General features: G+C 45.5%; 1 long non-coding RNA gene across 1 annotated transcript; it reads left to right on the top strand.

Annotated features, from left to right (window-relative positions):
• Window positions 1-3896: 3896 nt before the first annotated feature.
• On the top strand, window positions 3897-24394 carry LOC135969174 (uncharacterized). Its single transcript, XR_010584276.2, has 3 exons — window positions 3897-3969; window positions 4403-4528; window positions 24254-24394. It is a non-coding gene; the product is annotated as an uncharacterized lncRNA (long non-coding RNA).
• Window positions 24395-25414: the final 1020 nt, after the last annotated feature.

Raw genomic sequence — 25414 nt, 5'->3', positions numbered from 1 at the left:
TGTGTCTGACCCAAGGTTGTCGCAGCTCCTGTTTTCTGGTTAGGCCTGCACTTCCTTATGAATCACAGGGAATGGAGAACTTTTCTTGATAATAATGGTCATTCTATGCAGAGCAGGACTTGAGGTGTTATGATAAATGTATAATTTCTCAAAAGTGGTCTACTTGAGAACACAGTTGCAAGGAGTTCCTCTCCATATTTGTTCCTGGGTAAAGCAGCTCTTCATAAGGTCATTCAGCTTTCAATTTATTTTAATCAGCACTTCAGCTCAGGCCAGCAATGTCACTGTGCTTTCCAGTCAGGACGGTCCCAGGGTGTCTCAGACACTGACACAGAGAGGAGTGTCAAATGACTGTCATTGAGGGGTAAAGTAGAATTTGACATGAGAATAAAACAGAGATATGTAGAAATCACAAAACAAGCATGCTATATTTCCAGTGCAATTCCATTTTAGATGAATATAGAAAATAATTGCAAATTTTCACATATGCCTTCATTCACTTACGCTATACTAATTTTCACATATGCCCAAGTTAATTCATACTAATTTATACTAACTACCACCAAGGCCATACAATTCTCCCCAAGGTAAAATTTACCTACTGTCAGAAGTAAATGTGGTGTTTTAAAACTAATTCTACAGTCAAGGGATCCCCATTAACCACACTTCTTAAAACCAGATGAGCAAGTTCTATCAGATTCACCCTGGAGCTTAAAATCCAACTACACAGAGAACTTTTTAAAACCCTGAACGATTAATTCCACCTGTTGGAAGTGGTTCCCTTCACCTGGGCAACTGCTAAGTCATTGTTTTATTTCGTGTAATGGAAACACAGTAATGCATTAGATATTCGTAAGATTAAAATATTTCGAGGCATCCAAGGAGCACAGTAATGCTGAAGTGGTCATGAGCATGAAAGATATTTCATCTGCAACTCCTGTACAGTGATAGGAAAGCATCTGTGATAATGGTTGGTAAGAAATCTACAGGCGAGACTAATATTGTTGTGGGGTGTTGCCTAGGTCCACAGGCGATGCAGAATTTCAGTTACAAGTGAGTAAATCCAGAGAAGTAGACTTTGTCCCATCTGAGTTGACAGAGCCCTTGAATTTTACTCACAGACCTCTGGGGTCTCTCAACATACCAAGGCAAAGAACAAAACCTCCAACGACAGGGTAACAGAAGAGGGAACGAGTGGCCAGCCTTGTTCGTTTGAGACACGATATAAATACCAAACTTAAAGCAGAAATAATGAAAATGAAATTGCATGTTAAACTGCTCTTCTAGATGCTTATTTTTGGTTTCCCTTATTCTTCTTTTATTTTTCATTATTATTAATATTATTATTGAGACAGAGTCTTGCTCTGTCACCCAGGCTGGAATGCCACGGTGCCATCTCGGCTCACTGCAACCTCCATCTCCCGGGTTCAAGCGATTCTCCTGCCTCAGCCTCCTGAGTAGCTGGGACTACAGGTGTGTGCCACCACGCCTGGCTAATTTTTGTATTTTTAGTAGACATGGGGTTTCACCACATTGGCCAGGCTGGTCTCGAACTCCTGACCTCATGATCTGTCCACCTCGGCCTCCTAATTTTCATTATATTTTTAATCAATAAACAATAATTGCCTATGTCTCTGGGGTGTGCTGTGATGTTTCTCTTTATCTTTCCTGTTGGATTCATCCTCAGTGTCAGTGCAGAACCCTTGGTTTACAGACACTTGGTTTGAAGAGATCCAACATTCAATGGAAACGTCTATCAGACAATGAGTGAATGGCTGTGCCTTCCATATAAAAGCACGATAATGGTGTGTTCTGAGTGGAGGCATACCTCTGTGAGTTTACACCTCTCTCAGCTCGGCTGGAACCCAGATTCTTTCAGATTTATACCTCTCTGGGTAAACAAAAAGCTGGGACCCAGATTCTCAAAGTTAAGTATAGTCTTTCTGCAAAAGCCTCTTTGTCCACATCAACAGTGAGATAATTTGCTGTCTCAGAACTGCTAGACCAGCTGAACCTTCCTTGTTTGCCTTCTTGTTGGAGTGCCCGTGAAAGGCAGATTGGAGACAAAACCGATTCAACAGAGGCCATGGATAAGAGATGTTTTGTCTCCAATTGCATCAGAATCACAAACTATTCCAGGGGAAGGCACACAGAAGACATTTTTGGAGGTTATTCTTCGCGGAAAGGATTATGAATGACATTGGTCACGGTGGTTCATGCATATTCTTTCTGGGATCTCAACAGCGATGTGATATCCACGAACACAGTCAACATCGTAGAGACTGGGATGTGAAGAAGGGCACAGCAGAGCACAGTGCCTCTGGAAAGCTCCCAGGCCCAACCAATACCAACTCTACACTCCTTCAGCCTGTCTCTCTCCCATGTACCCCTCTTGTCAAGAGAGGGAAATGCAGTTAGAGACAGTCCATTTAATGTTTGTTGAGTGAGTGAAAGAATGAATGAATGTATGAGTTGTCTGTGGCCTCATGCCTCTCTGCCAAAATCTATTTCTTCAAACTTAATTTCTGTCTGAACATCTCTATTCAGGCTCCCTGCGGCTTTGGTATTTCAGCAAAAATCCTCCCTGGGTTCTGACTCCAGGAGACAAAAACCACTCATGTAGTCTTTAGAAATCCTTCAATTAATTTTTTTTTTTTTTTTCTTTTTTTTTGAGACGGAGTCTCGCTCTGTCGCCCAGCCCAGGCTGGAGTGCAGTGGCGCGATCTCGGCTCACTGCAAGCTCCGCCTCCCGGGTTCACGCCATTCTCCTGCCTCAGCCTCCCGAGTAGCTGGGACTACAGGCGCCCACAACCGCGCCCGGCTAATTTTTTGTAATTTTTAGTAGAGACGGGGTTTCACTGTGGTCTCGATCTCCTGACCTTGTGATCCGCCCGCCTCGGCCTCCCAAAGTGCTGGGATTACAGGCGTGAGCAATTTTTAAAAATTATTTGTAGAGACAGGGTCTACCTATGTTGCCCAGGCTGGTCTCAAACTCCTGGGGCTCAAGTGATCCTTCTACCTTGGCCTCCAAAGGTGCTGGGGTTACAGTTGTGAGCCACTGCACCTGGCCTCAAACATTTTGTCTTCCAGATTTACCCTCGTTGACGATCTAGTCACCTGATCACTCTCCTCTTTGGGTCATGAGAGCTGGTGACTATGCAGCCAACAGGGACTTCAACAGAGTCCTGCCCTTCCATTTACATTTAACCTCATTGTTTATGGGTGGCCCCCAGGAACTCTCAGAAACAACTGTTAGAGTGCAGGGATCCTGAGGGGAGTGGGGTGAAGTTAGACCTGAGCTTCTGAGTTCTCCTTCTTCATTTCTCCTCCCTCCCTCCCTTCTCTCGCATTCCTCCTCACCTTCTCTATCTCTTGACCCCCATCCCTTCTCTCAATTCCTCTTTCTTCTCAAGCTCTGAGAATGTTCTGGCATCTTCCACCATGCAGAGAGTATGGTAGGAGGTTAGGAACTAATGGCTCTGGAACCAATGTCTCCTTCAAGTGACATATACTTTCAATCAGTATCTCCAAGTCTGTTCATGTTCCTATGATATCAGAGAGGGAAGCCAGACTATTTGGTGCCCAGCCAGTCTCCCCCTCCTCTGGGAGATGTCCAGCCTCTGTGTCCTCTCTTCTGTCTGCACCCAGGGGACCAGATATTTGGAAGCTACACACAGAGACTCAGCTTTAGGGGGCTGGCTCCCCATCTCAAAGACATCTGGTGGTTGAGGCTGGTTGACGCAACCAATCAGTGATCTTTCAGTTGGTAGGTTTTTTGGTGGGGAGAGGGAGTAACCCTACGAAGAAAAAGCACCAGATCCCCGTGCTTTTCAGTCTCTTGTTCCTGACTCAGACCAGGGAACCAATCTCCGGGGGACTTTGAGCTGGGAGGAGCTGACAACGGCTGCTATTGATTTGGGGCTGAGACTTCTCCTGGTTTCTGACGAGTTTTGAACTTGCTGACTTCGGGTAGGTTCAAAGGCAATGAATGTAAGGGCTGTGTGGGCTTCTGGAGGGGGTCTTGGAGAGGTGGCTGGGGCTTTTGATCAGGGCGATTCCCAGGAGATGCTTCTAGGGGAAAAGGGAGAAGCAAGAACCGATAGACGGTTCTAGGACTCTGGGGACTGACAGGTGAGCTGGACAAAGTGGAGATAGCAGGAGTCGCTGCGCCAGCAGGTGGAGGACAAGGTCAGAGGTCAATGTCCGCCAAGCAAACAGCCTTTACCAGGAGTGCTACCAATTAAAGGGACAGCTTTGTGGGGCTACAGAAGCATGTTGGTCTGCCACACTCCTGTCTTCTCCACTGAGGTTTCTGTGGGTAAGGATGTTGTTGTGGAAAAATACCTGTAACATTAACTTCACCATTTAATCATTTCTGTATATATGTATTTATCTGTTTTAGAGATGGGGGTCTATACTCTGTCACCCAGGCTGCAGTGAAGTGACACAAACACCTCTCACTGCAGCCTTGACCTCCAGGGCTCGAGCGATCCTCCCAACTCAACCTCCAGAGGAGACGGGACTACAGGTACATGCCACCATGCCCAGCTTATTTTTTAAATTTATTTAGTTATTTATTTATTCATTCATTGATTTCATTGATTTCATTTATTTATTTATTTATTTATTTATTTATTTATTTATTTTTGAGATGGAGTTTCCCTCTTGTTGCCCAGGCTGGAGTGCAATGGCACGATCCTGGCTCACCGCAACCTCTGCCTCCCTGGTTCAAGTGATTCACCTGTCTCAGCCTCCCCAGTAGCTGGGATTACAGGCATGCACCACCAAGCCTGGCTAATTTTGTATTTTTAGTAGAGACGGGGTTTCTCCATGTTGGTCAGGCTCAATTCCAGACCTCAGGTGATCCGCCTGCCTTGGCCTCCCAAAGTGCTGGGATTACAGGTGTGAGCCACCACACCCGGCCTTATCAGCCTTTTATAATCAACTTAGTGGGTGCTGCATCCATCAATAACGAAGTGAAGTAGGAGAGGCCAACAGCCAGGATATGTCTGTGCCATCATTATCCACCTGCATCCTGTGACCTGCCACAGCTGGCACCACGGGGGAAAAAGAACACACACACAGACCCCCAAACACTGGAGTCTCCTTGTCCGTCTGCAGCCCCCTGGACCAGCAAGAGGAAAATACACCTTGTCGTCCACCAGAGATGAAAAAGGATCCCCAGCCAGGAGAGATGGCTCACGCCTGTCACCCCAGCACTTTGGGAGGCCGAAGCAAGTGGATCGCTTGAAGCCAGGAGTTCAAGACAAACCTGGCCAACACGGTGAAACCCCATGTCTACTAAAAATACAAAAATTAGCCGGGCGTGGTGGCGGGCGCCTGTAATCCCAGGTACTCGGGAGGCTGAGGCAGAAGAATGGCATGAACCAGGGAGGTAGAGGTGGCAGTGAGCCGAGATAACACCACTGCACTCCAGCCTGGGCAACAGAGTTAGACTCCATCTCAAAATAAAAAGAGAGAGAGAAAGAAGATGGGGGAGGGGGTATGGCAGGAGTTTCCTTGAAGAGACCAGCATCATTAGTGTGTTCTCATATTGCTATAAAGAAATAACTAAGACTGGATAATATAAAGAAAAGAGACTCCGTCTCAAAGAAAAAAAAATAAGAAAAAGAAAAAGGAGCCCCAAAGCTTCAGGAGATCCACGGTATGAAACTGCAAATCCACTGGGCAAGGAAGATGATGCCTCAGTATCCCAATTCTTCAGATCCTCTTCTTCTTTTTTTCTTTTTGTTTGAGATGCAGTCTCGCTCTGTCACCCAGGCTGGAGTGCAGTGACACGATCTCAGCTCACTGCAACCTCCACCTCCTGGGTTCAAGCGAATCTCCTGCCTCAGCCTCCCAAGTAGCTGGGATTACAGGCGCCCGCCACCATGGCCAGCTAATTTTTGTATTTTTAGTAGAGACGGGGTTTCACCATGTTGGCCAGGATGGTCTCGATCTCCTGACTGATCCGCCTGCCTCAGCCTCCAAAAATGCTGGGATTACAGGCGTGAGCCACCACACTGGACCTAGACCTTCCTCTTATCAGTCACCAACTCAGCTTCCCCTGGGACCGCTTCAAAAATCAGCTGTTCATGAGCCCCGGTGCCAAATGCCTGGCTTCTGAGAGACACATGAAGACCCTGATTCCCCTTTTCATGGGGAAGACGTCTGGTCCACCCAGTGGACGGCACAGACAGCTCCTAGCACCACAATGGCAGGGCAAGGGTAAGAGTGTGCCCAGTGGGGAGGCGGGAATGTATACACGTGCTTCCAGACAGGATGTACAAGACAAAGAATTTGAATGGCTTTTTGAAACAATGTCATACGGTCGCCTATGCCAAGCCGATTCCCACACAGGAGACAGCGCCTACTCAGTGTGCCGGAACAAGCATCCCTGTGTGAAGAAGTGACTGCTGCCGGCAGGGGCAGCTCACTTGGCAGAGAGGAGAGGCTGGAATGAAGGCTGAAGGCATTTTCAGGGTGTGGACTCCCATCAGTGACTTTTACAGAGGAACCCTGAGCCCAATCTGGGGTCTGGAGTGGGGGCTAAAGGGACAGAGGGGAGGCAGGAAGGGGCTCTCTGGGAGACTTGGTGGATGACACAGAACCACAGACACAGAAAAGGCAAAGCCTAGAAGCTAGCGTTTGAAAATCAAGGTTAGGGAGACCCAACACAGGAGACGATTTGGTAAAGGTGACTCAGGACAGGAGGCAGGCAGGGCTCCCTCGTCAGAGCCCTCTAAACCTGCACTTCTCTTTGTCCTGGTCACCAGAAGAGAGAAAAGAGAGCCTCCGCCTGATGTCAATGAAAGACATCTCTGTGGGTAAGGATTTAATTTTCCCCTGATTACCTAAGGAGAAAAATTCTCGCTTTCTTTTTTTTTTTTTTTTTTTTTTTTTTTATTTGAGATGGAGTCTCGCTCTGTTGCCCAGACTGGAGTGCAGTGGTACAATCTCGGCTCATTGCAAGCTCTGTCTCCTGGGTTCACGCCATTCTCCTGCCTCAGCCTCCCGAGTAACTGGGATTACAGGCATCTACCACCACGCCTGGCTAATTTTTGTATTTTTAGTAGAGATGGGGTTTCACCGTGTTAGCCAGGATGGTCTCGATCTCCTGACCTCGTGATCCGCCCGCCTCGGCCTGCCAAAGTGCTGGGATTATAGGCGTGAGCCATCACTTCCGGCGAAAAATTCTTTCATCCTCATAAATCTACCCTTCTATTTGCATTCACCTTTGCATCTATCTACATATCTAGCCAGCCACCCACATCCATCCATCCATCCACCCACCCATCCATGAACCTGTTTATTCATGCATCCATCCATCCATTCAATCATTCACTTATCTACCTATCCATCTATTCATCCATCCATTCATCCACCCATCTACTCATTCACTCATCCACCTAACCATCCATCCATCCATCCACCCATCCATCCACTCATCTACCAAACTAATCATCCATCCCTCCATCTATACATCCACCTATTCAACACATCTATTCACTCATCCATCTGTCCATCTACCCATCCATCCACCTATGAAACTGTCTATCCATCCCCCTTTCCACCTACACATCCACCCAAACACCTGTCTATCCATGTATGCATCTATTCATCCATCAAACATTTACCCATCTCTCCATCCATCCACTGTCTACCCATCCACTCATCCATTCATCCATCCACCCATCTACCCATCCACCCAAATATCCATCCAAACATCCATCTATCCCTCCATTTTACCCACCAATTCACCATCCATTCATGCATCTATCCATTCGTCCACCTTTCCATCCATTTATCTATCCATCCCTTGACCCATCCCTCCCTCCCTCTTTCTCACTTTCCCTCAGTTCCTGCATATGGACACCTAGACATGTCTAGACATCCATGTAGCCATGAGCCCACCTGTAACATCATTCAAGCACAGCCTTGCCTGCTGTTTTGTAGCCAGATGATCACGACTATGGGTGGCAGAATATCAATAGCAGGGTGCAAAACCTGGGGCCACTGGAATTGGGCATATCTGTGAAAATGTCCCTGGAGTCTTTCCTTTTGGTCTCATTTCTTAGAGGACTCAGAAACTGCAGCACTTGTGTTATTTATTAAGTTTCTCTACTGCTGGCCTCTGCTCAAGTGAGTTAGGAGAAACGGCAGGAGCGAGTCTATGAAAGCCCTTAACGCAGAGCCCCACACAGATGAAGACACTGGTCTTAATTGAGACCTCAAATAATAATTATTATGTGAAAATAGATCAAAGCAATATCTCTGCCCTGCAAAATATTGAGAGGGGAAAATCAAGTATTACATTTTGTAAAGATACAAACACTATTTTCGGGTGGGTAAAATAAAGTATAGAAAGCAAGGCCAAGTCTAAAGTCTACTTGAAAGAGCCAGATAATGTTGTAAGATTTATTTGCCTGAACCAGGGTCCCAGAAAACCTTGTTGATCTGTTTACACTGCTCCCCGCTATACCGGACAAGAATAATTCCAATGTACTTCTTGCTGGGGGTCCAGGAAGGGCAACTGAAACTGATTCACCCCTAGGATATCAGGACCATAATCTAGTTGCAAGCAGAGACTTTGAGGACAAACGTCTTGATATCTGAATTTCACTTCTGCTGTTTATTAGCAGTGCATTGGTGACCACGTCACCAATCTGATCTTTGACTTGTAGGATGAGAGCAATCATTCTTACTATAAGGTTTGCTGCAGATTTTCTGAAAGTGTTTGCAAAGCACCTGCCATGTAGAAAGGGCTCCATCAAGCAGCACGGCTGTTGTTATAAATTTCATTCCAAAAGAGGGAATTCTTGACAAGACATCCCCAGCCCCTGACTCGTGGATTGAGCCTGCTGATGTTCAGTCAGTGGTGGGAAATGAGGCCGCTAATGGGACCCTGTACCGCACCAAGGTGCTGAGCTGTTGGGAAGACACAGGAAGGAGAAGTCAGACAAGGTCTGGTAAGCCAGCGGACTCACCATGAAAAAGATCTACAAAGAGCTCTCACGTACCTGGAACTAAATTCTGAACCTACACATGAGTTAAAAAGAAAAACAGGCTGGGTGTGGTGGCTCACACCTGTAATCCCAGCACTTTGGGAGGCCGACGCAGGTGGATCACGAGGTCAGGAGTTCAAGACCAGCCTGGCAAAGATGCTGAAACCCCATCTCTACTAAAAATACAAAAATTAGCCAGGCGTGGTGGTAGATGCCTGTAATCCCAGTTACTCAGGAGGCTGAGGCAGGGAACTGCTTGAACCCGGGAGGCAGAGGTCGCAGTGAGCCAAGATTGTGCCACTGCACTCCAGCCTGGGCGACAGAGTGAGACTCCATCTCAAAACAAAACAAAAAATATGCTAGTGGAGATAACTGCGTGCTCCTTGTACCCATAAAAATAAGCATACAAGTTCATGTTTGCCCATATCTGAGCAGAAACCATAGACCTTGTTGGATCATTTAAAATTTTGCTAAGATTTCTGCTTGATTTTTTAGCCGTGTAGTATTTTTTTTTTTCTTGGTTAGCAAGTTTTCGTTGGTTTTGGTTTTTAGCATTTTGAATTTATCAGCCTACTGCCTTCTGACTTCCAAAGTTTCCGAAGGGAAGTCTGATGATAATCTTCTTTAGGACTCCTCAGATGGGATCAGTCGCTTCTGTCTTGTGGTTTTCGACAGTTGAATCACACTGTGCTTCGGGGTGGGTCTCTGCCTTCATCCTGCCTGAAGTTCGCTGACTTTCTTGGATGTTTATGTTAAATAGTGACACTGACAGGTCTAAGAATGTCCCCTGTACCATGGTGAGTGAAATGGAGGAGCACACCCACGAGAGTTCTCAGATCTTCCAACCACCCAACACGTGTGGGTTGTGTTCCATTTTCTCTTCCTACAACCATGTTCCTTCCTAACGAAAATGACTGCATCACCGCCCAATGTAATCACATATCTGAATCTGGTCACACACCCTATGCTTGGCACCGGTCACATCTACTTTGCCCCCAGCCTTTGGGGTCCCTACTCTTGAGGTCCTGAACATTCACAGAGAACAGATCTCATTCGGTGCAGGAGGGGGGCAGAAAGGATTTGCAAGATGAAGTAGGCCAAGTCTTGTAACACCTGTTGTAGGTAGAAGTAATAATGGGCCCCAAAGATATCCATGTCTTGATTCCCAGAACCTGCGCATATATTGCCTTCCATAGCAAGGGAAATGAAGGTTGCGGATGGAATGAAGGTTGCTGATCAGCTGAGCTTGAGATGAGAAGACATTACTGGATTACCCAGGTAGGACCAGTGTTATCACGTGGGTCTTTATCATTGAAAAAGGGAAGCAAGAGGGTCAGAGTTAGAGATAGATTAGGAGATGCTACACTGCTAGCTTTGAAGATGGAGGAAGCAGCCACATAACAAGACGGGCAGGCAGCCTCTAGAAGCTGGAAATGTCAAGCAAACCCTTTCTCTCCTAGAGCCTCCAGAAGAGAGCCAGCCCTGCTGACACCTTGATGGGAGCCCCAGGAAGCTAATTTCAGACTTCTTACCTCCAGAACTGAAAGCAAAGAAATGTGCATTGTTTTAAGCTGCAAAGTCTGTGACGCTTTGTCCTAGAAGCAAGAGGAAGCTGAGCTAACCCCCTTAAGCAGCTGAAGGAAATCAAGTCAACAGCAACTGAAGTCATTAGAGTGACTCAGATTCCCATGGGGGATGTTTTTCCTTGCTCTTGGTTTTGCTCAAGACCTAGGATCTGATTTTGGTTGGTGCAAAAGCCACCAAAGTTACCAAGATTGGGAATGGAATTCAGGGCTGAGGGGGGATGTACGAAGCCCAGAGCAGGAGCCGAAGAGCCAACAGATATTGATTTAAACCACGGCACATTCTTAGCAACGGGGGATGTGCCTGCAACTGATGATCAGATGGTGTGTGTTTTCCATGTCTTTTTCAACATCTTACAGGCAAAATCACAATAGCGCATAAGGGTGACCGCACAGCAAAACTATTCTTCTAGAATCACCTTGCACCATAGCAGCAGCTGCAGGGATTGTGCACCACGATGCATCCCTGTGGTCAGGAAAGGCTCCCAGGATGACTGGGAGCTGAACGAGGTGGTAAATGATGGTGTTGGCACTGGGGAGAAGTACAGGGTAGGCATTCCAGGTGACAGGAAGGAAATAAGGAAGTCAAGCAGTGTGATGGTGAGAATAAGCACAGGTTCACCCATGTGTGTGGACCTCTGCTTCTTCACACCCAGGTCACCCAGCTTTGAACACGACAGAAGGTCCAGGAACCCAGCCAGTCCTGGAGGTGCACAGATGAGCAAACCATGGCCACTCACTCACTTTCATGTTGCTTAGCGTCTAACGAGGAAAGCAGACATTTAAACAAAACTGCCCACAGGACATAAAAGTAGTGCTGTGGTCAGAGCAGCAGTAAGAAGGTGAGACTTGTAGATGCTTACAATGTGGTCAGCTTGGGTCAGGCAGGAACACAGATGTGAACTTTTTTTTTTTTTTTTTTTGAGACAGAGTCTTGCTCCGTCACCTAGGATGGAGTTCAGTGGCGCGATCTCTGCTCACTGCAACCTCTGCCTCCTGGGTTTAAGCGATTCTCCTGCCTCAGCCTCCCAAGTAGCTGGGATCACAGGCATATGCCACTACAACCGGATAAATTTTTTTGTACTTTTAGTAGAGCCGGGGTTTCACCGTGTTAGGCAGGATGGTCTCGATCCCCTGACCTCGTGATCTGCCCGCGTTGGCCTCCCAAAGTGCTGGGAATACAGGAGTAAGCCACAGCGCCCAGCCACAGATGTGAACTTTTAAGGGGAAGTGACAGTGGAGCTGACAACTGAAGAATGAAGACAGCACAAGATACAGGCAGAAGGGAGTTTTGTGTAGCAAGTGTGGTACGTGCAAAGGACCTGTGGTCAATGGAACTGACGATCCCATGGGGCTCAGTGAGGAGGGAAAGAGTTCAGGTATAGCGTGGCATGGAGGGGAACACAGTGAGGCCAGTCAGTCCTCAACCTTGAAAATGGCCCTTTGATTGTCCTCAGGGGCTAGCCTTGCTTGCCATGTTCATTGTGCCTAGCACCCTCTGCTTGCTCCCAGAGAGCTCTCTCTTGCCTCCCAGCTCTGCGTCTCTCAGATTCTGGCTCTGATCCCACACTGCTGTTGCTTCCACTCATGTACCCATTGCTAACGGCATCGTTTCTTGGAGTAATTCATTGCAAAGTTCATATTCCACTATAAACGCAGTCTGTGCTCAGTACAGTCAACAGGGTGGCCCAAAATAGTTCAATTAAAGAAAAAAAAAATCAAATTTTACCTTGAAAAGAAGCCAGTGATATGGCTTGGGTCCACCTCCCTGAGGTTCTCTGTTAGTGTAAGTTGCTTTTAGGCCTGGTCCTGCTGCATATACAAGGTGTGTCTTTCTTTTTTTTTTCCACCCCCCTTTTTTGAGATGGAGTCTCGCTGTCAGCCAGTCTGGAGTGCAGTGGCGTAAGCTCGGCTCACTGCAACTTCCGCCTCCCGAGTTTAAGCGATTCTCATGCCTCAGCCTCCCAAGTAGCTATGATTACAGGCGTGTGCCACCACACCCCGCTAGTTTTGTTTTTGTTTTTTGTTTTGAATGCTGAGCCTCAGTTTATTGCCCGGGCTGGAGGGCAGTGGCGTGACCTTGGCTCACTGCAACCTCCACCTTCTGGGTTCAAGCAATTCTCCTGCCTCAGCCTCCCAAGTAACTGGGATTACAGGCGCCTGCCACCATGCCCGGCTAATTTTTGTATTTTTGGTAGAGATAGGGTTTTGCCATGTTGGTCAGGCTGTTCTCCAACTCCTGACCTCCGCTAGTCTCGAACTCCTGACCTCAGGTGATCCACCCGCCTCACCTTCCCAAAGTGCTGGTATTACAGGCAGGAGCCACTGCACCCAGCCTATCTTTCTATGTAGACGGTGCCCTCTCCTGGTGGGAGGCTCTCAGTGCCTGGCTCCAAATTCATGACGCTAGAGGTGGAGAGGTCCCCAGCTGCCCCCCTTACTTCTCCCAAGCTGGAGCCCTAGCGAATCACCAACTTCCTGTGACCACCTGTTCTAGCTACTTGGTTCACTTTGACCCAGCCCCTCAGGGGTGACACCCTCCCTCATCAGGCTCCCAGATCCCATCAAGTGTTGAAACTCTATGTGGCAGGTACAATCCTGGTCCCCAGAGATGCCCATATCCTAATTCTTAGAACGTATGACCTTTTAGGACAAAGAGGAATGTGCAGAAAGGATTCAGGTATGGTTCTTAAGATGGGGACATTGTTTGAATGATCCATGTAATCACAGTGGGGTCCCAGGGCTTTTATAAGAGAGAGGAAGTGAGATATTTAACCACAGAAAAACGGGATGTGAGGATGGAAGCAGAGATCAGAGACATGTGCTTTGAAGATGGGGTAACGGCTAATGAGCCAAGGATGGCAGGTGACTTCTAAAAACTAGAGAAAGCAAGGAATGAATTCTCTCCTAGAGATTCTGGAGAGACCGCAAGCCTCCCAACACCTTGATTTTAAAATAGTGAAATCCATTTCAGACTCCAGACCTACAGAAATGTAAGAAAATAAACATGTGTTGTTTTCAGTGTTGGCAGTTCGTTACCACAGCAACAAGAAAGTAATGCACGCACTTCCCCAATTCATCCTTCTTCAACTGCCCACTCAGGAATAAGGCTCCGTCTCTTCTAAATGGCATCTGTCTGCAGTGTATGAGGAGTGTAAATACAGGGGCCATGATTTTTTTTATTTTTCTTGTTTTTTTTTTTTTTGTTTTTTTAGAGATGGGGTGTCACTATGTTGCCCAGGCTGGCCTTGAATTCCTGGTCTCAAGCAATCCTCCTGCCTTAACCTCCCAAAGTGCTAGGATTACAGGCATGAGCAACTGTGCTCGACCTGTATCTTTTTTTTTTTTTGAGACAGAGTATCACTCTGTTGCCCAGGCTGGAGTGCAATGCTGCGATCTCAGCTCACTGCAACTTCCGCCTCCTGGGTTCAAGCAATTTTCCTGCTTCAGCCTCCCAAGTAGCTGGGATTACAGGTGCCCACCAGCCTGCCCAGCCAATTTTTGTATTTTTGGTAGAGACAGAATTTCACCATGTTGCCCAGGCTGATCTCAAACCCCTGGTCTCAGGTGATCCTCCTCTCTCACCCTCTTGAGTAGCTGGGGTTAGTGACATAAGCCACTGCATCTGGCCTTTGAATCCTCTTGAGAATTAAGTCAATGGTCTGTTTCCGCAATTCTCCTCACTTATTTCCCCACAGCCCTTCTCCTCCTCTTTCCCTTTTTCCACCTCCCACATGCTTCGCCCCTCACATGCCCTTCCTATGAGTCTCAGCATCCATGCATCCTTGCACCAAAGCGCGAGAGACATGGGGTCCGTCTTGGATGGAAAAGGAGCTCCCTTCTACACTTTCCTGAGGTCCTGGAGCTGATGTTACTGGCGTCCCATCCTCCCTTTCAATCACCTTCACCTTCTGCCATCCCTCCCATGAAGGTCAGCCCCACTTCAGGCTATCCTCGACCTCCTTTACCACTTCTGTGCACCCCTCCAGCCCTGTGCTCATTGCTTCTCATGCTCTATACCTGCAATCTTTGACTGTTGCCCTTCAATTGCTGGTTTGCTCTTTCCTGTGATCTGAAAAAGCTAGAGAAGCACAGGGGTTTTCTTTCTTCCCTTTGCTGTGGCGTGAACCCCCACTCCCTTGCCACGCAGGCCTGGAGGGTCTGCCTAAGTAAACCATTTGCATGATTGTATGCCAGAGTTGCATACTGTCATGAGTTATAAAAAGATATGTGGGGCCAGGCACGGTGGCTCACGCCTGTAATCCCAGCACTTTGCGAGGCTGCAGCAGGCACATCACGAGGTCAGCAGTTCGGGACCAGCCTGACCAACATGGCAAAACCCCATCTCTACTAAAAATACAAAAATTAGTGTGGTGGTGGATGCCTGTAATCCCAGCTACTCGGGAGGCTGAGGCAGGAGAATTGCTTGAACCCAGGAGGCGGAGGTTGCAGTGAGCCAAGATCATGCCATTGCAGTCCAGCTTGGGTGACAACAGCAAGGCTCCACTCAAAAAAAAAAAAAAAAAAAGTGTATCATGTCCTTGCCCTCAAAATGTAGAAATAGGATCTTATTTAGAAATAGGATCCTTGCAGATGGGTCCTAAATCCAATTACTAGTGTATTTGTAAGGAGAGAGAGATTTGGAGACACAGAGGAGGAAGCAAAGTAGTGACGGAGGCAGGGACTACAGTGATGTGGCCACAAGTCCAGGGACACCTGGGGCCCCCAGGAGGTGAGAGAGGCAAGAAGAATCCTCCACTAGAGCCTCCAGGAGGAGCGCAGCCCTGCTCACACCTAGATCTCAGACTTCTGGTCTTTGGAATGGTGACGTCAATTTCCTTTGTCTTAAGTCACCGAGTGAGTGGTGATCAGCTGTGGTAATGTGATAGATTCTCATCTCAGAAGGCATCAGAGTGGCCCCATCTGGGTCAAAGTATCCTGAGGTCTGTATGGCATTTCTTCTAATCATACCCGTGAATGACCAGTGCGTGAAAAGTTTCCGTAGTTTGCCCTCCCTAAGATGGTAATTTCTTCCCTTGTGAAACTCTTCAGGGCATCTCATAGTGTGGTATCCGTTGTGGCATCTCCTCTTTCCTTAATTAATTAGGATGTTTGAGCCCAAAAATGTGATCATTAGTATTAAGTGTTCTTTGCTTTTTTGTTTCTTTTCTGAAATGGAGTCTTACTCTGTTGCCAGGCTGGAGCACAGTGGCACGATCTCGGCTCACTGCAACCTCCGCCTCCTGCGTTCAAGCGATTCTTCTGCCTCAACCTCCTGAGTAACTGGAACTACAGGTGCCCGCCACCACACCCGGCTAATTTTTTGTATTTTTTTACTAGAGACAGGATTTCGCCACGTTGGCCAGGATGGTCTCGATCTCCTGACCTCAGGATCTGCCAGCCTTGGCCTCCCAAAGTGCTGGGATTACAGGCGTGAGCCACAGGGCCCAGCCGGCATTAGGATTTTTTAATAAATAAAACTGGAGAAGCATTACTGTAGCTACAGGATACTAAGAAAAAGTTCATTCTTGAGCTGAGGAAAAAAAAAAAACAAACCAACCTAGCTGCACATGGTGGCTCACGCCTGTGATCCCAGCACTTTGGGAGGCTGAGGCAGGCGGATCACCTGAGGTCGGTGGTTCAAGACCAGCCTGGCCAACATGGTGAAGCCCTGTCTCTACAAAAATACAAAAATTAGTCAGGCATGATGGCAGGTGCCTGTAATCTCAGCTACTCAGGAGGCTGAGGCGGGAGACTCACTTGAACCTGGGAGGCAGAGGTTGCAGTGAGCCGAGATCGTGCCACTGCACTCCAGCCTGAGGGACAGAGAGAGACTCCATCTCAAAAACAAAACAAAACAAAACAAAATCCCGACATTAAAACAATTGTGTTGTCAAGTAAATTAGAGGATGCTGGGACAGTGACATTCCTTCCCTCTCTCCTGGACCCTGGCAGTAAAGCACTGGAGGGGTTCAGACGCATCTGAATCATGGGGCGTGTGACCCAGGGGCTGCTTTTTCACCCAAGGACATTTCCAACCTCACAATGGCATTCTGGTTAGAACTTCCTCAAGAAGAGACACGCGTAACACCAAGGAGCGCGGCACAATTCAGCAGTCCTGAATACAGCAGCATGAATGGTGCCTTCTAAGAGCGTTCAGAGCAGCTAACAAGCAAGAGATGATGGCTGGGATTTCTCAATAAACCACTGCAGTATATTAGCCTTTGGACATCAATCAATATTTTTCAACATCTCCTAGTGAGAAACTTAGATAATGCCTGATAAGAACACACATGGCAGCATAGAATCAGTTCTTCCATTTGCTTCTTTTAGGCAGGGATGTTTTTTGCTCTTGGAACTGACCCGACCCCAGAGTTCTAGCAGAGGCCTCATTAAGTGGGGTGGGATGGAGAATTTTTAAGAAACACTAATGACCAAGGCATGTATTTTCACATTCATATTTGTTCTCTCTGGAGCTACCAGACACTCACTGCAACAAAACCCACCCAACTCTGTGGAAAGGAAGGGAAATGTATTAGCCACATGCCTGTGCCTGCAGGAATCTGGCTCTGTAGCTGCCTGAATTCCAAAGTAAAAGCTGCAGTTAGGACAGGAGCGGTGGCTCATGCCTGTAATCCCAGCACTTTGGGAGGCGGAGGCAGGTGGATCACCTGAGGTTGGGAGTTCGAGACCAGCCTGACCAACATGGAGAAACCCCATCTCTACTCAAAATACAAAATTAGCTGGGTGTGGTGGTACATGCCTGTAATCCCAACTATTCAGGAGGCTGAGGCAGGAGAATCGCTTGAACTCAGGAGGCGGGGGTTGCAGTGAGCCAAGATCACGCCATTGCACTCCAGCCTGGGCAACAAGAGCGAAACTCCATCTCACACAAAAAAAAAAAAAGAAAGAAAAAGAAAAAGAAAAAGAGCTGCAGTCACTCAGATCTTCTGTCCTTACTCAGTTGCATGTTTCTCCAAGTTATGTGGTTCCATAGATGTTGAGATGTTTGTGACATCCATGTCCCCTTAGATTTTGGTCCTCTGTTTCTGATAGGGACTGTATGGTTGACTCCAATGACCAATCATCAAATTTCCATTATGCCAAAGTTGCGTGTGCATGTGTGTGTGCGTGTACAACTATGAGTATGTACATGTGTATGTAGGTATTTGTGTGCATGTGCATATCTCTGTGTATGTGTGTTTGTGTATATGTGTTCGTGTATGTGTGTAGGTGTAAGTATGCATGTATATTTGGTATGTATGTGCATGTGTATCTGTGTGTATGTGTATGTGTGTATGTATTTGTGTTCATGTGCATATGTGTATATCTTTGTGTTTCTGTATGTGTGTGTATAGGTGTAAGTATGAATGTATGTTTGGTATGTATGCATATGCATATCTGTGTGTACATGTGCATATCCGCAGGCTTGTGGATATCTGTGTGCATGCATGTGTATGTGTGTATACGTGTGTAGGCATACATCTGTGTATATGTTTGTATGTATACCTGTGTATGTATGTTTTATATGTGTATATCTGTGTATGGTTTATGTGCATAGGTATATGTGTGTATCTGCGTGTGTATGTCTGCATACATGTGCATAAGAATGTGTATCTGTGTATGTATGTCTGTATATTTGTGCATGTATGTGTGTTTATATCTGCATATACATGTGCAGTATGTATTTGTAAGATGTGTATAACTGTGTGCATGCATGTGTATGTGTGTATATGTGTGTGTGACTGTGTACACACAAGGGTTTAAAACTTACTGCAAGAGAACCTTTGTGAATAACCACAAGAACACACAATTGTGCTTCCTATTGGTACAGGAGTGCAAGAGGAAGAACATTTTATAAAACTCTCTTTTGTTAGTTTTAATCGTATAATGGTAGGAAGAAGTATGGCATGAAGGATAGTTTTGTATATGCTGCAGGAATTTCTACCCATCCAGGAGAAAGCTGGGACCACATAAATCTCAAAGATAACCAAGGAAATATCTGACTCATATTTTAGACTCATATTTAGACATATTTTGGTCATATTCTGACCAAAGAAGAAAAACTTCAATTTTATAAGCTCTTCAATGTACCTCTAGTGTATATTAATGCTTTTTATGCTTATATGCCCGATAACAAAAACTATCATAAGAGACTGCAAAAATCTCACCCTTGCAAAAAAAATAATTCCACAAGGACATCTGCTCAACAACTGGCTGTCCAAACTCAGACTGCTGTCACCATGTTATTGATCTTTTTAGCCAAGGATAATCATTTCAAAATAATTATGGAATCCTCTTCATTATTTCCTTTAAAATCCTTATTTCCCCTTTACCTCCCTGAATATGTACATATTTTAATATGGCACATCTATTCTCATGGCACTACTATACTCCCAAATAAACATCTCTTCTATTACAGAGTATATTAGTCAGTCCTTACACTGCTATAAAGACATACCTGAGACAGGGTAATTTATAAAGAAAAAGAGGTTTAATTGGCTCACAGTTCCACAGGTGGTACAGGAAGCATGGCTGGGGCGGCCTCAGGAAACTTAAAATCAGGGCAGAAGGCAAAAGGGAAACAGGCACGTTTTACATGGCCAGAGCAGGAGCAGGACGGGGGTGGGGAAGTTGTTGCACACTTTTAAACAACCAGATTGGATGATAACTCACCCTCACCACAACAGCACCATGGGGAACAGTGGTAAACCAGTCAACGGAAACCACTCCCATAATGCAGTCACCTCCCACCAGGCCCCACCTCCAAACTGGGGATTCCAACTCAACCTAAGATTTGGTGGGGAACCAGATCCAAACCATCTCTTTGTGTTTACTTAGGTTGACCCCATACTCTGTATCTGTACCTGTTTCATCCAATTTTATTCTTTTTTATAAAACCAATGCAGTAAAGATGCAACTAAATGTGGACCCTGGGAACAAGGAGTCCAGAGGTCGCCCAAAGAGTTGCAAAGTGAATCCGGAAACCTGAATGTGAAGATGGGTGACTGAGAGCCTGATGCCAGCCTCCTCTTGGGTCCTGATTGAAATCTTACCTATTGAAATTTTGCTCTTGGATTTTGCATGTAAGGGCCTCCATCAGAGGACAGACTGAGGCATATGGTTTGCCCAGTGAAATAAACAATTTCCAGAGCTTATGAATTGAAGGGTGGGATGAATACAATACATAGAGCACCGAAGCAAACACATCAGAGTCGAGGCAACTCCCCTGGGAGAAAAAACAGAAACCTTGAACTGAATAGTTCAGAACAGGTTGTCACAAACTGAGCATCTCGGGGACCTTTTACCCACAAGAGCTGTAATCTGGAAAGATCTTTGCCTGTTTACCATGATTTCTTTTTCCTGGGAGGTATAAATTCCCAGTGCCCTCCTCTATCTTACTGTGGACGGAATTAGCTCAGGTTTTCGATTTTTAAACAGGTACCACCAAAAACTGTCTTCTCAATGCTTCCCACGCTATTCCACATGGACTTTTGGCTTACAGTTTATTTTCATTTTACCCACTTTTTATCTGTCCTCTAATCTGTCAATCGCCTATTAATCAATCATCTCTCTAAAAATATCTTCTATCATTCATATATCTATATATCCATTTCTATCATTGATCTGTCTCTGTGTATATTTATCTATCCATGTATTCATCTATCTATCTACCTACCCTGTCTACGTATCTATTTATGTACTGGCTTTATCTGTCTATCATGTATCTAGCCATTTATTCATTTACCTATCCACCCACCCTGTATATATATCTATATATCTATCAGGTCCAATCTATGTATCTATCTATGTATCTATCTAATCTCTATCTAATCATCTATCAATCAATCTTGTATCTAGCCATTTATTCATTTATCTATCCACCCACCCTGTATATATCAGGTCTAATCTATGTATCTATCTATGTATCTATGTAATATCTATCTATCTATCATCTATCTACCTATCATGAATCTATCTGTATCAATGTATTTGTCTGTCTGTCTACCTATCTTTATTAACTTACTGACCATGAGTAACTCGAACAAGATAAATTCACAAATTTTCTGGGAGGAAATTTCAGGTTGATTCCAGCAGGTAGCAAACATAAAAGCTGTCTTACACCAGGAAACGGTTAAAGACCCAAAGGAGGAAGAACTTTTTCATCCTTTCATAAAAGACCAACAAGTCTGATGGGAGAGCTGCAGCTGTGCCTTAAAATGCAAAGTGACTCAGAGAACAAGGTGAAGGTGAAAGAAAGAAGAAAGCTCGTAAGGTCAGAGGTGGGAGAACCAACAGAGTTCACTTAGACGGAAACTCGTTTTTTTGTTTTGTTTTTTGAAACGGAGTCTTGCTCTGTCACCCAGGCTGGGTGCAATGGTGTAATCTCAGCTCACTGCAACCTCCTGCCTCAGCCTACAGAGTAGCTGGCATTACAGGCTTCCGCCACCACACCTGGCTAATTTTTGCATTTTTAGTCGAGATGGGGGTTTCTCCATGTTGGCCAGGCTGGTCTCAAACTCCTGACCTCAAGTGATTGAACTGCCTTAGCCTCCCAAAGTGCTGGGACTGCAGGCATGAGCCACTGTGTCCAGCCAGATGGAAACTTTTTTTTTTTTTTTTTGAGATGGAGTTTTGCTCTTGTGGCCCAGGCTGGAGTGCAACAGCACAATCTCGGCTCACCACAACCTCCGCCTCCCAGGCTCAAGCAATTCTCCTGCCTCAACCTCCTGAGTAGCTGGGATTACAGGCATGTGCCACCACGCCCGGCTAATTTTGTACTTTGAGTAGAGATGGGGTTTCTCCATGTTGGTCAGGCTGGTCTTGAACTCCTAGCCTCAGGTGATCCACCCGCCTTGGCCTCCCAAAGTGCTGGGATTACAGGCATGAGTCACCGCGCCTGGCCAAAACTTTTCAATCATTTAAACGAGTGCCTCATCTCTAGCCCAATGTCCTCTGCACCTTTTCATCCTTGAAGGGTGACAGCCCAAATCCCACTCTAGGCTGATGGAATGACGAAGCTCCATGAAATTTCTGTTTTCAAGCTGTCCCTGAGTGAAATGACCTATTTCCTTGCTTTCTTCACTGGTAGGGATGACTGGCCCAGCCAAAACCCTCCTGTGCCCTCAAGCCAATGCTGAAAATGAATTTCACCATTTAGTTAAGATATTATTTTAGTCATTTAAAAATAAAATCTGGTCAATAGCCAGACATGCTAGCCAGAAGCAAGCTAAGGCAATGCTCCATCTCTGTTCCGTGTGTCTTGAAAGTGTGCCTTTTTAGAATAATGAAAATCTCCACAATATGTTCTTGGGCTAATGAGAAGTCAAGTGTTTATTTGTATTTTTAATATTAAAGAGAACATCTTTGCCCCTGGGAAAATATTTATGAGAAACATAACTAAATGGAGACTAAGCTTTCCTTTTCATTTCCCTTCTGCCTCACAGACTCTTCTGTTTCTTCAAAGCACTAATTAAATATTTAAAGCTGTTATCAGTGCAGAAGTGTTCCTCCGTAAAATGTTTCAATGAGCTGGAAAAAAGCGGAGGATAATTTGTTACCATCTACGTATTCATAACATAAGGACGTCAGGAGGTATTAGAGTCACTATCGAGGTGTCTGACTACACAGCATTGGTAATATTAGAACACTTCCAGCTTTCAAGGTGTACATTTTTCATCTCCTCCTTTCCACTTCCTTCCATTGGTATCCAGGCCCCTTGGAGAGGTGGCTGCAGGTCACTTTTATTATTATTTTTTTTTATTTATTTTATTTTAATTTTATTTATATTATTATTTTTTTTTTTTTTTTTTTTTTGAGATGGAGTCTTGCTCTGTCGCCCAGGCTGGAGTGCAATGGTTCCATCTAGGCTCACTGCAACCTCTGCCTCCTGGGCTCAAGTGATTCTGCTGCCTCAGCCTCCTGAGTAGCTGGGACTATAGGCGTGTGCCACCATGCCTGGTTAATTTTTTGTTTGTTTGTTTTTGAGATGGAGTCTCGCTCTGTCACCCAGGCTGCAGTGCAGTGGAGCCATCTTGGCTCACTGCAACCTCTGGCTCCCAAGTTCAAGCAATTCTCCTGCCTCTGCCTCCCAAGTAGCTGGGATTACAGGCGCCTGCCACCATGCCCAGCTATTTTTTTGTATTTTTAGTAGAGACGGGGTTTCACCATGTTGGCCTGGATGGTCTTTATCTCCTGACCTCAGGTGATCCATCCGCCTCAGCCTCCCAAAGTGCTGGGATTACAGGCGTGAGCCACTGCTCCCAGCTGGTCACGTTTATTTTTCAGCCAGTTTCTGTGCACCAAATAAGGGACAGCCTTCTGGAAGCATTTTAAAAGGGAGAAAGTAAAAAGCTATACGAAGTTCATTCCAAAACATATCTCCCTGATTTCTCAAAGAACTAAAAAGAGAACTACTACCATTTAGTTCAGCAATCCCATTCCTCCATACATACGTAAAGTGGCTCAAGCCTGTAATCCCAGCACTTTGGGAGGCCGAGACGGGCGGATCACGAGGTCAGGAGATCGAGACCACCCTGGCTGACACGGTGAAACCCCGTCTCTACTAAAAAATACAAAAAACTAGCCGGGCGAGGTGGCGGGCGCCTGTAGTCCCAGCTACTCGGGAGGCTGAGGCAGGAGAATGGCATGAACCCGGGAGGCGGAGGCGGAGCTTGCAGTGAGCTGAGATCCGGCCACTGCACTCCAGCCTGGGCGGCAGAGCGAGACTCCGTCTCAAAAAAAAAAAAAAAAAAAGAAAATAAATTATCCTGCCAAAGAGACTCCTGCACACATATGTTGACCACAGCACTATTTCCAATAGCAAAGACATGGAATCAATCTAAATGCCCATGAATGGTGGACTGGATAAAGAAAATGTGGTACCTAGACGCCATGGGATACTACACAGCCACGGGAAAGAACAAAACCACGTCCTTTGCAGCAACACGGATGGAGCTGGAGGTTCTTATTGTAATCAAACTAATCCAGAAACAGAAAACCAAATATTGCACGTTCTCATGTATAAGTGGATCTACACATTGGGTACTCATGGACACAAAGATAGGAACAGACACTGGGGGCTTCTAGAGTGTGGAGGGAGGGACAGGGGTAAGAACTGAAGAACTACCTATTGGGTGCTCTGCTCACTACCTGGGTGATGAGATCGATCATACCCCAAATCTCAGCATCACACCCACGTAACAAGCCTGCATATGTTCCACAAGTCAGCAAAATAAATCATGATGAAAATAATGAAATGTTCTTAGTTTTATTTTAACAAAAAATTAGAAATCCAACATTTTCAACTCTCTGGCTTGGACCTGATTCTAGGGAAAATATCCTAGGTCTGTGTTTTATAAAGATATGTGTAAATATATGTGTGTGTATGTGTGTGTGTGTGTATACATATATATACACACACACAATGTGGGTATGCTTGTATATGTGTATATACCTATATATACCTATACATACATGGAGGTATACACACATATATATGTATGTACATATACATATACAAGCATACACACATAAACAACAGTGTCTTAGTCTTCACATTGAATTTATTGTTCTGCAAATGGAATAACTGTTGATATTTTGAAATAGAACATGCATTTGCTATTATATTTCATCCATATTTTTTTAACCCCTTCTGTGTTTCAGGCAGTGTCCTAGATAGATCTGGGGATTTTGGAGTTGAACAAAACACAGTTCCTTCTTGAAACTGACATTTAGAGAAACATATCTGAGAGACAAGCAAATGAGGTCAAGCATTAATAAGGCTATGAATAAAACACATCAAAACGCTGAGTAAGAAATATTTATTTATGTATTACTCACCTACTTGACAGAGAAGAAAGAACAAGAAAACTTGAAAGCCGACCTATGTGGTCATCAGGGAAATGCAAATCAAAACCACAATGAGACAGCTCATCATACACACTAGGATGGCTCTAATGACAAAGACAGACAATGACAAGTGTTGGCTCGGATGTGCAGAAAGTGGAGTACTCTTACATTGTTTGTGGGATGGTGCAATGGTGCAGGTGCTTTGAAAAGCAGCCTGGCGGATCCTTCAATGGTTAAACATAGAGTTATCATATGACCCAGCCATTCCCCTCCCGGGTATTTACCCAAAAAATTGAAGACAAGTACTCAGACAAGTACGTACATAGAAGTCCTAACTGTATGCTAAGTGCTAAGCATTATTCATGGTAGTCACACAGTGGAAAGAACCCAATGCCCATCAACAGGTGTGTGGGTAAACAAAATGTGGTCTACCCATATAATGGAATGTCATTCGGCCATCAAAAAGAATGAAATTCTGATGCATGGTACAGAATCAATGGACCTCAAAAATATTATGCTGAGTGAAAGAAGCCAGGCACAAAACCACATGGGATGCCATTTGTTTGAAATGCCCCTGATAGGCAAATCCATGGATACGAAGTAGATTTGTGAGTGGCTGCATAGCGCTAGAGCAGATGGCAGGATGGTGGTGATGAACCAGGGAATGTTGCAACTATCCTTATGAACCAGGAAGTGCTACAGTTACCTGGATGAACAAGGAAGTGTGGCAATGTCCCTATGAACCAGGAAGTGCTATAATTATTCCTATGAACCAGAGAGTTGCAAATGTCTTTATGAACCAGGAAGTTCTACAGTTATCCATATGAACCAGAATGTGCTGCAGTGTCACTATGACCCAGGAAGTGTCACAATGTCCCTGCAAACCAGGAAGTACAATTATCCGTATGAACCAGGAAATGCCACAACTATCTGTATTAACCTCGAAATGTTACAGCGTCTCCATAAACCAGGAAG

Source organism: Macaca fascicularis, chromosome X (assembly GCF_037993035.2).
Source record: "Macaca fascicularis isolate 582-1 chromosome X, T2T-MFA8v1.1".
NCBI classification, from domain to species: Eukaryota; Metazoa; Chordata; class Mammalia; order Primates; family Cercopithecidae; genus Macaca; species Macaca fascicularis.
Note: the sequence above shows the minus strand (reverse complement) of the source record. Positions and strands in the feature narration are given on the sequence as shown.